Source organism: Bidens hawaiensis, unplaced genomic scaffold, assembly GCF_021521415.1.
Source record: "Bidens hawaiensis isolate Kalapana, Puna unplaced genomic scaffold, B.hawaiensis_p1.1 tig00000326_1, whole genome shotgun sequence".
In the NCBI taxonomy this organism is placed as follows: Eukaryota; Viridiplantae; Streptophyta; class Magnoliopsida; order Asterales; family Asteraceae; genus Bidens; species Bidens hawaiensis.
In genome coordinates, this window is record NW_027491025.1 from 7686877 (window position 1) to 7702238 (window position 15362).

Genomic DNA, 15362 nt, shown 5'->3' on the forward strand with positions numbered 1-15362 from the left:
CGCCGACGTCTGTAAGCTCAACCTTGTCAACAAGGTAATAGTTCATCTTTGTGTTGTTATTAAACATTGTATTACATTTATATTTATTAATGTTCAAGAATTATAAAATTAGGATTTGTAATTGTGGAATTGGGTATTTGGGGAAATTGATCAACTAAACTTGTAATTGGTATTGTATGGTGAAATTTTACTTTAACTCACCCTATTGAATAGTTTTGTGGTTTACGTAGAAAAAGAAATTGCTTAAACATTTGATTCGGAATCCATAATTTAGGAATTCAAAAATCTTAAAGGTCGTCGAGCTGCTTTTAATTCTTCTTCTAAGTTACTCACCTTTCTTCTCGGCTCTTGCATTGTTATGAATATTTTAGGTATTTGTTGGTTAAAATATTACCTAGATTTTTTTATTGTAAGATAAATCGTTTGAATGAATGAAAAAAAAATCAGATATATAGATGTTGTATTTTTTGATCCGACCTGAACCGAACCACCGACAAGAACTGGATCGTTGACCTGGAAATTTTTTAGTCCGTAACTTTGGTCACCACTTCGTTACGCCAAAGCTTCGCCACTGCTCAAAGGTTAAAACATGGAACTATTGAATAACGTTTTATGTATGTTTGTCACGGTTAACTTTTAATTTTGTTTTCTGCTTGAAATCTTAGTAAATGGAATGAATGGTTTTTAATAACATAATATTTGTAAAAGATAGTAATCGCCTTACTAAATCATTTAGTTATTACATTTGTGTTTTAGTTGTATTTCTTTAGAGGGTCAAGTTATTCTGCGAGATACATGAGAAGAATGCGAATGATTTTTAGCTAAAAAAATCTCCTCACAAAAATAATGAAATATTAATAAAAAAATAATAACTCAATACTTAATAAAAATTGAAATATTGTAAAGCGTAAAAATCTTTCCATCGTCTTCATCATTGTGTTTTTTTATTTATCATTGTGTTTTGTGTTTATTTTCGTCATTGATTGTGTCTTTTTTCCTTGACATTGTGAATTTTTGATATTGTGTTATATTACTCAACATTATGTTATATCGACATTGTGTTAAATTTTGCGACCAATTGTGTCTTTTTTATTCTATTTATTATTGTGTTGTTTGTTTATTTTCGGCATTGTATATTTTTTTCTCTACATTGTGTTTTTTTGTCGTTTTTTGAACGAGAATGACGGGGGAAACATTTTGGTTTTTTAATTTTTTCGTTTTTATTTATATTTTGAGTTATGATTTTTTATTATTTTTTGAAATTTTTATTAAGGAGTTTTTTTGTATGGTCAAAAATCTTTCTCTCACTTCTCATTTTTGTTTCCCTTTGTATTTTAATTTTAACCTTCTTTAGAAATCAAATAAACAAATGTATTTAAATGTCATTACATATATATTTTCATAAAAAATTTATAAATAGTCAAAGCCAGAGTAAAGATTAGCTAGGGCGACAAGTTGTAAGTAATTTTTAAGCGTTGATGGATCTAAAAGACATATGCCTCTTAATATCATACATACAAAGGGTTGTACAATTAGATATATATATTCTAAGATACTTAAATTTTAAGATACTCGTTTTAAATGCTTTATATATAGACAGTGACGAAGCTTGGATATACATGTTGAGGGGGCCGTACTGGCTCAAAATTTTGGTGCGAAACAGGTATATTTACACTATGTATATAGAAATTTTCACCCGAAAAAGGATTTATTTACAATATCGAGCGAAAAACGAAGGGGTCGGGCTCAAAACATCGGTCAGAAACGGGTATATTTAAACTATGTATACAAGTTTTCGGGCGATAAATGATAAATTTACACTACCGAGCGAAAAAACGGAGGGGGCGGACTCTAAATTTCGGTCAAACACGTATAAATTTACACTATGTATAAAATTTTTCGACCGTAAAAGGATACATTTACACTACTAAGCGAAAAAACGGAGGGGGTGGGGGCTACCCCTGGCCCCAACTAGTCTACACCCCTGTATATAGACATAGATTAGTTAGTTATTGTGCAACGTAGCCTACAACTAGGGTACAAACAAGCCAAGTCACTAACGAGTGACTCGAACTCTAATCGATAAAAATCTCGAAATAAGTCGAGCTTTTTCGAGTTCGAGATCGAGTCTCAAATATAGCACGTTCAGTTACGTACCCGAGTTTGAGCCTTGTGTATTTATAAGTTTTACCTATCTTGGAATTTTATGTGTTAATTTACATAAAAAAATACACTGCATAGTTTAGCTCGAGCCGAGCTTTGAGTCGTTTACGGTACTACATGAGGCAAGCCAAGATTAAACTCGTTTAAGGTCCTTCTAGAAATATATAAAAATAATTAAGAAGGTATATAAATTAATTAATAGATAATAAACGAGTTAAGCTCGAAAAAACAATACACAAGCAGAGTTTGACTCTGGTCAAATTTAGACCGTTTACATACAACTTTTTTTTTTTGAACGACCAACTAAGTAACGCTGGGTACTCCGTACGCGGCCCCCATTGGCTAGCCCGAGCCGGCCACTAGTCCGGACGGATGGATCCTCTAGTGTTCCACCTATTGAGGGATTCACCGGATAAAACCCGACCTCCACGCCCGCCAAATGGCACGACAACGAGGAGCCTGTAAAACCGGGTGAGATCAGGACTCGAACTCTAGCAAGTCAGGGTCATCCCTCATATCTCCCATATTAGTGAGGTTTGAACCCCCTACCTCTCACTTTGTAAAATGAGTGCTTCACCATTGAACCACAACCAATTTATACCGTTTATATACAACTACCACTACTGCTTTGATTTTAAAAGGAAAAAGAAAAAAAAATACTATTTTCTTTTCCAGCTGTAGAAACAAAAACCAAGGTGAGACTCTCTTTCTCAAATCTCAAGTGAGTTTAATTCTGGTTTCCAATTATTATATATACAAATACAAATTCTGAACACGTCGATCAATGGCTTCATCATCCTCATCTTCTTACACTAATCGATGGTCATGTAAATATGACGTGTTTCTTAGTTTTAGAGGAGAAGACACCCGCAAGACATTTGTAGATCATCTATTATATTCGAGTCTTAAACAACACCTGATCCGTGTTTACAAGGATGATGAATCACTTCCCCGAGGGGAATCCATCCTTGTTCGAGGCTATTGAAGAATCACAAATAGCTTTGATAATATTCTCCGAAAACTACGCTGATTCTTCTTGGTGTTTGGAAGAACTTGCACATGTTATGAAATGCAAGGATGAGAGAGAGCTAACTGTTATACCCATATTTTATGGCGTGGAACCTGCAGATGCGAGAAGTCAAAAAAGGAAATTTGGAGAAGCATTTGCCAAACAGGTGGTGAAAAATCATGGTGTCACCAGAGCTCAAATATGGAGAAAAGCACTTGTTGATGTCAGTAACATCGCTGGATGGGAGCCCAAGAACATTGCCGACGGGTAACTTTTTTTTTAGTTTTTTTATCTAACGCGCGAGTATAGTAAACGTGTTTTTACGGTTGAAAGTAGGGGTAGCAAATTAACCGACATAATCGCAAACCGAACCATAACGTAACCGATTTTAACCGATAACTGATATAACCGATGGGTCGGTTTAATGATATTTTGAAAACCGCCAAATGTGCGTTGGTTTTGGTTAATGTTAATTCCAAACCCACCATAACCGAACCGCTCCATTTATGTAACTATAATCAAAAAATAAGGTTTTGGAAATTAGAATTAGTGCGTGACCAATAATAATAATATTGGTGATATTGGTTACCATATTCATTCATTCTAATGTTTCATTATTGTCGTTAACGTTAAAAGTGGCGGAAGGTAGGCATTATGTGGTGGCGTTGATAGCCTAAAGACAAGGGTGCATGCACCAATCGGCCGATGTCCCGATGGTTGAGTTTATGCGCCTTATGTCCAAGTCTTGATGCAAAACTACTATCGAGACGGGTGTCTCACCGGAAGCAGCCTCTATATTTCTACTGGGTAGAGCCTCTATATTTCTACGGGGTAGAGGTAAGTCTGTTAACATATTATCTTCCTCAATATTAAAAAAAGGGTTGGAGGAGGGAACCCTTACCCCGGTACCCATTTGGATACCCATCACCCCACCCCGCAAGAGGTATGACGCCGGTAAAACACCTCCATTCAGTCCGCGACAGATCTGGGCCGACCCTCAGGATCGAACCCGCGCCACTACGGCTTCCCTGTCTTAGTAGAACTTCATTGGTGACGGGTACCTCAAGGCTGCCCGGAGTGGGATTCGAACTTGAGACCTCCCATAGGAAAGCCCAAGCCTTATCCAACCCAGCTAGACACCAACTGGTATCTTCCTCAATATTAGGGATGAGCAAATTCGGTACCGGTACCGATTTGGTACCAAAGTTTTGAGTTTCAGGATCGGTACCGGTACGATACCAGAACGAATATTTCGGTACCGGTACCAAGAACCATAACCGACTCGTTATAACCGTTTAACCGAAACCGCCATGACAGATCGGTTATGGTTATGATTATCTATTAACCGCTATATCGGTTATGGTTATGAGTTTGGCCAAAAACCACCCAAACCGACCCATGTACACCCTTAGTTGAAACTTAATCTTGAAACGGTCTGATGGTTAACAAGTTTAATTTTAGTGTTACTATTTTTAGTATTAGTTTTACTTTAGTATTGTTTGTTTTGGTATGATATTTTGAATGGTAGGAAATCGACTCAAATAAGGAAGCATGGTTTAATTCAATAAAAGTCAAACAGCACTTTAGTATTGTTTGTTTTGGTATGATATTTTTACATATACGTTTCAGGTCTATGTAATTCAATAAAAGAAAGAGCCGTGATCTGGTGTTTGATCACGATTGTCTACAAGTGCTGTTTTTGGGGCATAACTTTCAACATTTACAACTTAATTATAAAGTTTTATAGTACAAATTTTCTGTTCTATTAGTACAATATTTTTTACTGACTACCATGTCTAAACGTGCCGAGCTAGATCTTTCTCTAAGCTACTCCTTTTAATTAAAAGGGATCGAACTTAAGTTAACTCGTTTAAAAGCTTTTGTGTAATCTTAGAGTTATTTTATTTTGTGTGCATAGATATCAAAATTCATTTTTATATTTATTAGGCCCGTACAGATAATGAACTCGTAATTTAGTTAGATTGTTTTGGGCACTGTTGGAATTGGATTGATGGATGTCTCAGAGTTATTTTTTATTATTTACCCGGCTTCGCATCACTCTTCCAATTCATGAAATTCTAACTTCAAATTCGAACTTGCCTCAATTTAGTTAATTAAGATTTCAAATTTGTTTGTAACTCGTTCGATCTTTTTAGTTTGTTGATACAATAATTTTCCATATGATACACAGGCATGAATCACAGTTCATCAAAAAAATTGTGGATGCAATTTTGGATAAATTGTTCATGTTAAATTCATGTGTTGATGAAGATCTTGTTGGAATGAGGGCTCGCTTTCAAGATTTAGAATCACTGTTTGACATTGGGTCAGGGGGTGTGTCCATGGTCGGGATATGGGGGGTTGGGGGTGGTGGTAAGACTACTCTTGCAACATCCGTTTATATGGAAATTTCAAAACATTTTCAAGGTCATTGTATTGTGGAGAATGTTCGAGAGGAAGCCAACAAGTATAGGTTGAATAAACTGCAAGAGAATATTTTATCAACTCTTTTCAAAAAAGAAGTGAATGTACATAGTGTTGTGGAAGGAAAACACATGATGAAAAGTATGTTATGTCGTAGAAAAGTGTTGGTACTTCTTGATGATGTCGACAACCTTAGCCAACTAGAGGCATTGGCCGGAAAACATAACTGGTTTGGTAGTGGGAGCAGAATAATAATCACAAGTAGAGATGAACATTTGCTAAGATTGGGTCAGGGGGTGTGTCCATGGTCGGGATATGGGGGGTTGGGGGTGGTGGTAAGACTACTCTTGCAACATCCGTTTATATGGAAATTTCAAAACATTTTCAAGGTCATTGTATTGTGGAGAATGTTCGAGAGGAAGCCAACAAGTATAGGTTGAATAAACTGCAAGAGAATATTTTATCAACTCTTTTCAAAAAAGAAGTGAATGTACATAGTGTTGTGGAAGGAAAACACATGATGAAAAGTATGTTATGTCGTAGAAAAGTGTTGGTACTTCTTGATGATGTCGACAACCTTAGCCAACTAGAGGCATTGGCCGGAAAACATAACTGGTTTGGTAGTGGGAGCAGAATAATAATCACAAGTAGAGATGAACATTTGCTAAGATTGGGTCAGGGGGTGTGTCCATGGTCGGGATATGGGGGGTTGGGGGTGGTGGTAAGACTACTCTTGCAACATCCGTTTATATGGAAATTTCAAAACATTTTCAAGGTCATTGTATTGTGGAGAATGTTCGAGAGGAAGCCAACAAGTATAGGTTGAATAAACTGCAAGAGAATATTTTATCAACTCTTTTCAAAAAAGAAGTGAATGTACATAGTGTTGTGGAAGGAAAACACATGATGAAAAGTATGTTATGTCGTAGAAAAGTGTTGGTACTTCTTGATGATGTCGACAACCTTAGCCAACTAGAGGCATTGGCCGGAAAACATAACTGGTTTGGTAGTGGGAGCAGAATAATAATCACAAGTAGAGATGAACATTTGCTAAGATTGGGTCAGGGGGTGTGTCCATGGTCGGGATATGGGGGGTTGGGGGTGGTGGTAAGACTACTCTTGCAACATCCGTTTATATGGAAATTTCAAAACATTTTCAAGGTCATTGTATTGTGGAGAATGTTCGAGAGGAAGCCAACAAGTATAGGTTGAATAAACTGCAAGAGAATATTTTATCAACTCTTTTCAAAAAAGAAGTGAATGTACATAGTGTTGTGGAAGGAAAACACACGATGAAAAGTATGTTATGTCGTAGAAAAGTGTTGGTACTTCTTGATGATGTCGACAACCTTAGCCAACTAGAGGCATTGGCCGGAAAACATAACTGGTTTGGTAGTGGGAGCAGAATAATAATCACAAGTAGAGATGAACATTTGCTAAGAACCCACAAGGTAGACCATGTCTATCCTGTCACATTATTATCAGATTATGAGGCTATCCAACTATTTAAAAGACATGCATATAATGAAGAAGACCCTGTAGAAGATTACGAGACACTTTCATTACTTGTGGTCTCTTATGCTGCTGGTCTTCCATTGGCAATTAAGATTTTAGGTTCTTTTCTATATGACAAAAACAAGAAAGAGTGGACGAGTACCTTGGACAGAGTAAAACATATTCCAGAAATGAAAATAGTGGAAAAGCTAAAAATTAGCTACGATGGACTTAAAACAATGGAGAAAGAGTTATTTTTGGACATTGCATGTTTCTTTAGACGAGGTTGGACCATAGATGATGCAATAGAGATATTTGAAGCTTGCGATTTACACCCAGAAATAGGGATAAAGGTGTTGAGACAAAAATCTCTCATTACTGTATATGACACTGAGTTTGGTGTTAGCTTTGATATGCATGATCTGGTCCAAGAAATGGGATACTACATTGTTAGAGGGGAACATCCTAAGAATCCCAAAGAGCATAGTAGAGTTTGGAAAAGTGATGAAATCAAAGAGATGTGTTTTGGGGATGCAGCAAGGGTAAATGTTATGCTTTTAAAAGGATATATACGTTATCTTATTTGTGTAGTTCATGATACATATTTCCTCTTTATTGCAGGAAAATAACAAGATTGAAGCCATGCTATATAAACCTTTACCTGCACTTGCACTCCCCTGGAAGGCTCGTGATCATGATTATTCATTACCCTTATGTAAGCTTGTTTCAAACATGAAGAAACTAAGGTGGCTTAGTGTGTCTACTATGAGTCAGGATGAGGATGAAGGGCCTAATTTTCTGTCAAATGAGTTGCGTTATATTGAATGGTATGGTTATCCTGCAAGAAGTCCGTTCCTAGGCGGTTTCCTTCCAATGAAGCTTGTTGTTCTAAAATTGAGTGATAGCAAGCAAAAAGAACTTTGGAAGGGTTACCAGGTATTTCATCATTAGCTTCGTGCAAATAAATTTTCAGCAATTACACAATTAACAAGCTGGTAAAATGTGTGTTTTTTATATATGTAAGATATTAAAGATTATTTAGTTTATTAAAAGAAATAATTCATTTAGTTAGGAAATACAAAAGGTGAGATCCAGTTTATGGACAATTTTTTAAATGCTAGTGTAGCATGACTTGAAAAATGCTACAGGCCATTCTAATTCACCAACTTTTTTCTAGAAATATAAAATTAAATAAGGTTAAGTTTATTAAATAATCATATAGTTTACACCTATCCAATATAATACATAAATTCTTTTAGTAATGGAATGTACATGAGAACTTTAATATTGTGTCAATATGATTACTAATAACATTAAAATAACTCGTCCAAACTTTGTAGCATCTACCACATTTGAAAGTGCTTAAACTCGTTCGCATGGAGAAGCTATCTAGCACACCAAATTTTGATGGACTCCCGCATCTTAAAAAACTGACACTCCATTCCTGTAAGGAGTTGGAAGAGATTCACCCATCATTTGAAAATCATACAAGTCTCGAATACTTAGAGGTGTTTAAATGCCGCACGTTTAAAAGGCTTCCAACAATTAGTCAGATGAAAAACATCAAGTATCTACTAATAATGTCATGTTATTTGAAAGACGAGGATATACCATGTGGTATTGGTGAGTTATTGAATTTAGAAACGCTAAATCTAAGTTGTAACAGTTTTGCACGACTAGATTTTAGCCTCTCGCAACTTACTTGACTCAAAAGCCTCAACCTTTCATTTTGTGACAAGCTTCTTGATTTGCCCGAGCTTCCATCAAGTTTAGCTATTCTCACAATGTACCAATGTAAGTCACTGACTCTCGTTGAAGATTTTTACAAAAATTGTAAACAGTTATGTCAAGTCTCTCTTATAGATGGGTGGAGTGACAGATTACTAAAATTCTTGCTTAAGGTATATATATCTCTCTCCTTTTGTAAATCAATTATGTAATACCATATATAGGCCATGTGTGTGTATATATATATATAATGAATCATTGTTGATCAATTAGGGAAAGACTACTGAACATGGCTCTATGCGTCTTCAACTTGAAGGTTGCGAGATTCCAAAAGGGTTTAGACCACATTTGCGTAGAGGAAGGCGTTGTAGATTGGAACTTCCAGAGAACTGGTGCAATGACTTCTCCGGTTTCTTAATGTGTGTCGTTACTTCATACGACCCTTCCGCTATTCCATATCGTATATGGATAAGTATGAAGCAGGTGAGCGGTGACGATTCTGAAGATGATGTGATGTGGGAGGAGAGTGATGGCGATAAGTATATGACATGGGTGTGGTATGTTTCATTTGGTTTACTGAGCCACACTGCTTGGTGGGATCAAACATACAAAGCTCTTTCTTTTGAAAATGAATTTGACACTTGTAGTGGTTTTGGAGTTACACTAGTTGAGAAGAAATGTACAAGTGGTCTAACAGAAACATCAACGGATTCTTCTTCCTCTCAGTATACACCTAAGATCAAAATTCAACATGACTCGGCATCTGAACTAACAATACCCTGAAGCCCATATAAATAAACATGACTCGGCATCCAAATTAACTTTTGAGTTTCAAAGTTTTTGATTGTATAAGTCAACTGGACAATTCAACATACATGATGCATTTCTCTTGCTATCACTTGAGCACAGCCTTGGCGGTATCAGGCCATGGTGTTGCTGGTGTATCGGTAGGAGAGACGGGTTGCAGATGGTGTGTTGGAACTTAATCTCCTGATCAAGGATGTATATTGGGCTGCTCAAAATATTATTATGTTTTATTTTATATATTGGGTCAAAACTTATGTTAATTATTTCTGTAAGTATGTAACGGGCCAGACAACATTAAAGCCCATATGTGTCATATTGTAACAAACATATATTAGGTTTATGTTATGTCAGTTGTTAGATGAACGGTTACAAAAAACAGTTACAACCGTCATGTATTTATAGTGTTGATGTATTATCTTTCAGAACAAGAAGATCGATTTGATCATTCATTAATATATACATCAGTTTATTTGTCAATCTTTGTTCATTCACATTCAATTGTATTATAGTGTGTTTTTTCTGTGTTGATTTTCGTTTATCATGAAACACTACCGGAAGATGAATACCAACAGTGGAATCAGAGCCAAGGGGCTCGAATCGATCCGAACGTTTGGGAGATTTGACAACACCATGAAGACGTCACCGGTGAGAAGACTATCAACCGCGTTGTCACGGTTAATCTTGAAGGCAGATTCATCTAGGGTTTCTACACAGAACCGTTTTAAACACCAAGCAGCGAAGATGATCATTAACCGGGCGAAATTCCACCGACATCGTTTTGTAAATGCACCCAGAAGAAAGAATGAAGGCCATGGTGCATGGATTTGTGGTAAAGACGATATGGAACCGAGTAGTCTGGAAGATCTCTCAGAAGTTCGTTGTTATCGTTGTCAGGATTTTGGTCACTATGCTTATGCATGTCCAAGTAAGTTATCCAAGTTTATCTTCCCTATTGAATCCAAACCAAAAGATATCGATTATCTTGTTAAGAGGACGGATTATGGCAATTGGGATAACATTTGGTATGTAAACCCTAGCATAAAGAAACATCAAACAAGTCGCCTGACTTTGTTTTGTGATTTCAAATCCACATATAAAGTGGAAAAAGATCACCAAAACAATCCGATGTTTGTTTACGGGCTAGGGTTGACCGAAATTTATGTGGATGATAAGATAGAAAGGATTCCCCATATTCAATATGTTCCTAAATCTACAAAAAATATTTTCAGTAAGGAACAATTGATGTTGCAAGGATTTGATATAGATTTTGATGGGCCTACATGTGTTATTTCAAAGAATTTTAAGGAAATTTCAAATGTTGATAAAAGTGAGAATTCAGGGAATTTTGAGGCTAGAAAGATAAAGAAATTGTAAAGCCTAATTCCCTAAGTTTGTTAAAATTCCATCAACATGAGGCCGATATAATGTTTGATTATTTGGAAGAAGTAAAAGAGGGAAACAAGATTGATGTAAACTGGGACATGTGTATCATGTTCATGAATATGATACAAGTTAACAATATGTTCCTTATGCATAGAAACTTTCTTAGAACCGAATTCAAAGATATTGTTAAATGGTTCATAGAAACCCTTTAAAATGAAAAGGGAAAAGAGTTCCCCCCCTATGTTAGAGGATGGTATTATTGTCGATCTGCTTGATTTGTATATGGAAGTTCATATGCTTGGAGGTTTTAGGAAGGTTACTCAGGGTAAAAAATGACTGATTTGGCAGTCAAGTTGGGTTTTCGAATAGATCAAGGTAGCGATATCCAAATGGTCTACTACAAGTACTTAAACACACTCGAATGGTATTATCAAACAATCACCAAAAAAGGGTACTTTGAAGACAAAGATTTGGAAGAACTTGTTGATAACATAAGCAAAACAAGTAGTAATGAAGAGAAGATCAAGGCCCTGCCTTTCAAGAAAAGAAGTACAGGTTACCAGCAAGCTGGACCGCCAAACAGCCACTTCGCAAGAAATATTGAAGACGAGGTTGTTGAAGATGCAAGCGAGAAAGATTCAAATGAGTCAAGCTCATTTGAAATCATTGTCTGAATCAAGTGCAAGATGTGGAGAAAGCAATCTATGATCAAGAGATTAGGGAGGTGTGTTGGAACTTAATCTCCTGATCAAGGATGTATATTGGACTGTTCAAAATATTATTATGTTTTATAATTATTTCTGAAAGTATGTAACGGGCTAGACAACATTAAATCCCATATGTGTCATATTGTAACAAACGTATATTAGGTTAAGTTAGGTTTATGTTAGTGTCAGTTGTTAGATGAACGGTTACACAAAACAGTTACAACTGTCATGTATTTATAGTGTCGATGTATTATCTTTCAGAACAATAAGATCGATTTGATCATTCATTAATATATACATCAGTTTATTTGTCAATCTTTGTTCATTAACATTCAATTGTATTATAGTGTGTTTTTTCTGTGTTGATTTTCGTTTTTCATGAAACCCTACAGGAAGATGAATACCAACTGAACAAAGGTGATGGTGCATCGCCACCGAGAAAATCTTCCAGCCGCCGGTTTTTTGAAAAAAAAAACAGGTCGGGCGCCTAGTACACTAGGCAAAATCGAGTTTTAGTGACATACACCCCGTCAGGTCTATGTGACACTTTCGAAGAATAATGTCACCGTATGTATGCTTGAAAATTCCTAGAATGTTTTGGTGACGATTTCAGCGGGCTTGTGTGACTATTTCATAAAGAATCACCTCTTTTGTCACACTAAACATAACGTATGTCACAAATATTAGTGACGTTTAATCGGAATGTGACCAAATGTCACTATTTGGTCACGTTTTTCGTTTGTCACAAATGTAATTTTTTTGTGATACCATAGATAAACATATGGTCACATATGGCAATTGTTTGTGTCACTATATAATGGCGCACATTCAGTGACATAACGTAACTGTGAGTAAATGTAATTTACAATGATAGTAAACATTTGTTTGTGTGACATTAAGTTTATGTTTATTAGTCACACTAATTAATTGTGTTACCATATGTTAAAGTTTACGATGACAGTTAAAATTACAGTGTGTCACTAACGAAAGCTAATAGTCATGACAAATGTAAAAACATGTGACTAGAAGTAACAAATGGCCAGCTTCCATTTTATTATGTGTGACTACAAATTTAAACTAACGAAGTAGTTATTGATGTATAAGAAGTTTATGGTCACAGCTCGAATATGGATGTGTGACAAATTATATATTATGGTCATGGTTAATGGAAAAAAAACATGTGACTAGAATTACAATTTGGTGATTGTTCACTTTATTAGGTGTGACTAATAGTAATTACTAAGAAAACGTTAGTGAAGTCTAAGTAGTTTATAGTCACAGTTCATTTTAGTAGGTGTGACTAAAATTTTTAATACTAAGGCAACATTATTGATGTATAAGTATTTATTTGCCACATCTCCAATTCGGATGTGTGATAAAATATATATTATGGTGATGGTAAATGCATACAATATGTGACTAGAAGTATAATATGTTAATTGTTCTCTTTGTTAGGTGTGCCTAAATGTTCAATAGACAATCATCGTTATTGATGTATAATTACTTTTTGGTCACAGCTCGAATATGGATGTGTGATAAATTATATATTATGGTAATGGTAAATGCATAAATATGTGACTATAAGTAACACATGTTGGTGGTGGGGGTGGTTTTTTTTCCATCACTTGCAACACCCAATGAGGGTGTGCCACCTCATCTCACCACATTCCATCACCAGTGATGGAATTTAGTGGGGGTGGTGGTAGTGTGATGGGTTTTGGTATACATACATACATACATACATACATATATACATATATATACACACACACACACTTTTGTGTGAGTGAAAGGAGTGTATTTGGGGTGTGTGTGTGTGTATATATATATATATATATATATATATATATATATATATATATAGTGTTCACCATCACACTAACCCACGAAACACGTGATAACCATCACGCTAAACCCCCCATCACTCGTGATGGGAGCTCCCATCACGACCCCCCCCCCCCCCTAATTGTTCACTTTGTTAGGTGTGACTAAAGTTCATTACTAAGGAAATGTTAGTGAAGTGTAAGTACTTTATAGTCAACATGTGACCATTACATTCTTTACATTTTTTAAGGAAACGTTAGTGTTGTCTTAGTAGTTTATAGTCACAGTTACATTCTTTGCAAAAGAGTGTGACTAAAAGTGTGTTAGGGTCATGTATTTATGTAACAATGTGACTAAAGGTTATACAATAATGACTCTAAAAATAATTTCTGTCTTTATAGATCGGTATTATCCATATTATAATTTTTCATTTTATTAGGTGTGTAAAAATATTACTAATTAATTAGGTGTGATTATAGTGAAAGCTTTAATTTTAATATGTGACTAAAGACTATATTATTTTTTCCAATGGGCCATTTTGCTTAAAAAATTATTAATTGGGCCTTTTTGTTCAAAACACGATAATTTGGGCCCATTTTTGTTCTAAACACGATTTTAAGCAGTTGTGTATGCAAGCGCATTTTCCTCATCCCTGTCCCTAGTCAGTTTTCAAAGGAATTCAAACTCAAGTCGTTGTCCTTCACGATGAATAACCAAGGTATTTCATGCTTTACACGTTTGATTTATGAATAACCAGCGTATGACGTTACCATGATAATAAAAAAGGGTCCACTTGTGCCTGATACAATCAAATGTAAGTGTTAGCTACACTTATACAAATGTACATGTTGACAACTTGGCGTTTCAGATTTAACAAATGAATCAGTAGATTATCAAGAAAGATTATGCACATCCGACCCATAACCCGTTTCAGATTTAAGTCTCATAATCTTTTTTTAAAATTATACCACATCCAACCCATAACCCATTTCGAACCAACCCAACCCATTTGCCATCCCTATGTTTAATGTATATCGACGGGTTAGGCGAGTTGTACCTCTTAAGACACAATTTAAAATTATATGCATAATGGGCCATTAGAGATTTCAAGGCCCAATATGGTCCATTAGGACATGTATGACTTGTTTTTGTCCATTATGATCTAATATAACTCCCTATAACACGATATAACCCTTAAATATCTAATGTTACATATCACATGCCGTAATAGACCACTAAGAGATTTCAAGCCTAATACGGCCCATTAGAGCGACTATGACATAAAAAAGGCTATAATGGGCCACTAACACCGACAAGGCCCAATAAGACTTATTGTTGAAAGTATTACATGTTATCGGCCATTAACATCTAACTATGACTAATGACATTCCTATATAACCTTCTTAGAGCAACTATGATGTGATAAAAGCCTATAATGAGCCACAAATACCAGTTAAGTCCAATAAGGCCCATTGAGGAAAGTATGACATATTATTGGGCGTTAACCAAACTATGACTCACTAAACTCATATTCAACCCTTTTAGAGCAACTATGATATGATAAAGACTACAATGGGTCACTAACAACAATCAAGGCCCAAGACGGCTCATTAATGCAAAGTATGACGACCAACTATGACTCACTACACTCCTATACAACCTGTTAACGTAACTATGACATGATAGAGACCATATTGGCCATTAACAACAATCAAGGCCCAATATGGCCCATTAATAAAAGTATGACATGTTATTGGGCGTTGACACATGCCTATGGCTCACTACACTCATATACTCTTGTAGCAACAGGGACATGATAGATG

The 15362-nt window shown here is 35.6% G+C and overlaps 1 pseudogene across 1 annotated transcript; it reads left to right on the plus strand.

Annotated features, from left to right (window-relative positions):
• Positions 1-2947: 2947 nt before the first annotated feature.
• LOC143621760 (TMV resistance protein N-like) lies at positions 2948-9612 on the plus strand (annotated as a pseudogene). Its single transcript, XR_013151593.1, has 6 exons — positions 2948-3439; positions 5364-5599; positions 6758-7632; positions 7712-8026; positions 8431-8991; positions 9092-9612. The product of XR_013151593.1 is annotated as a TMV resistance protein N-like (transcript).
• The last annotated feature ends 5750 nt before the right edge of the window (positions 9613-15362 follow it).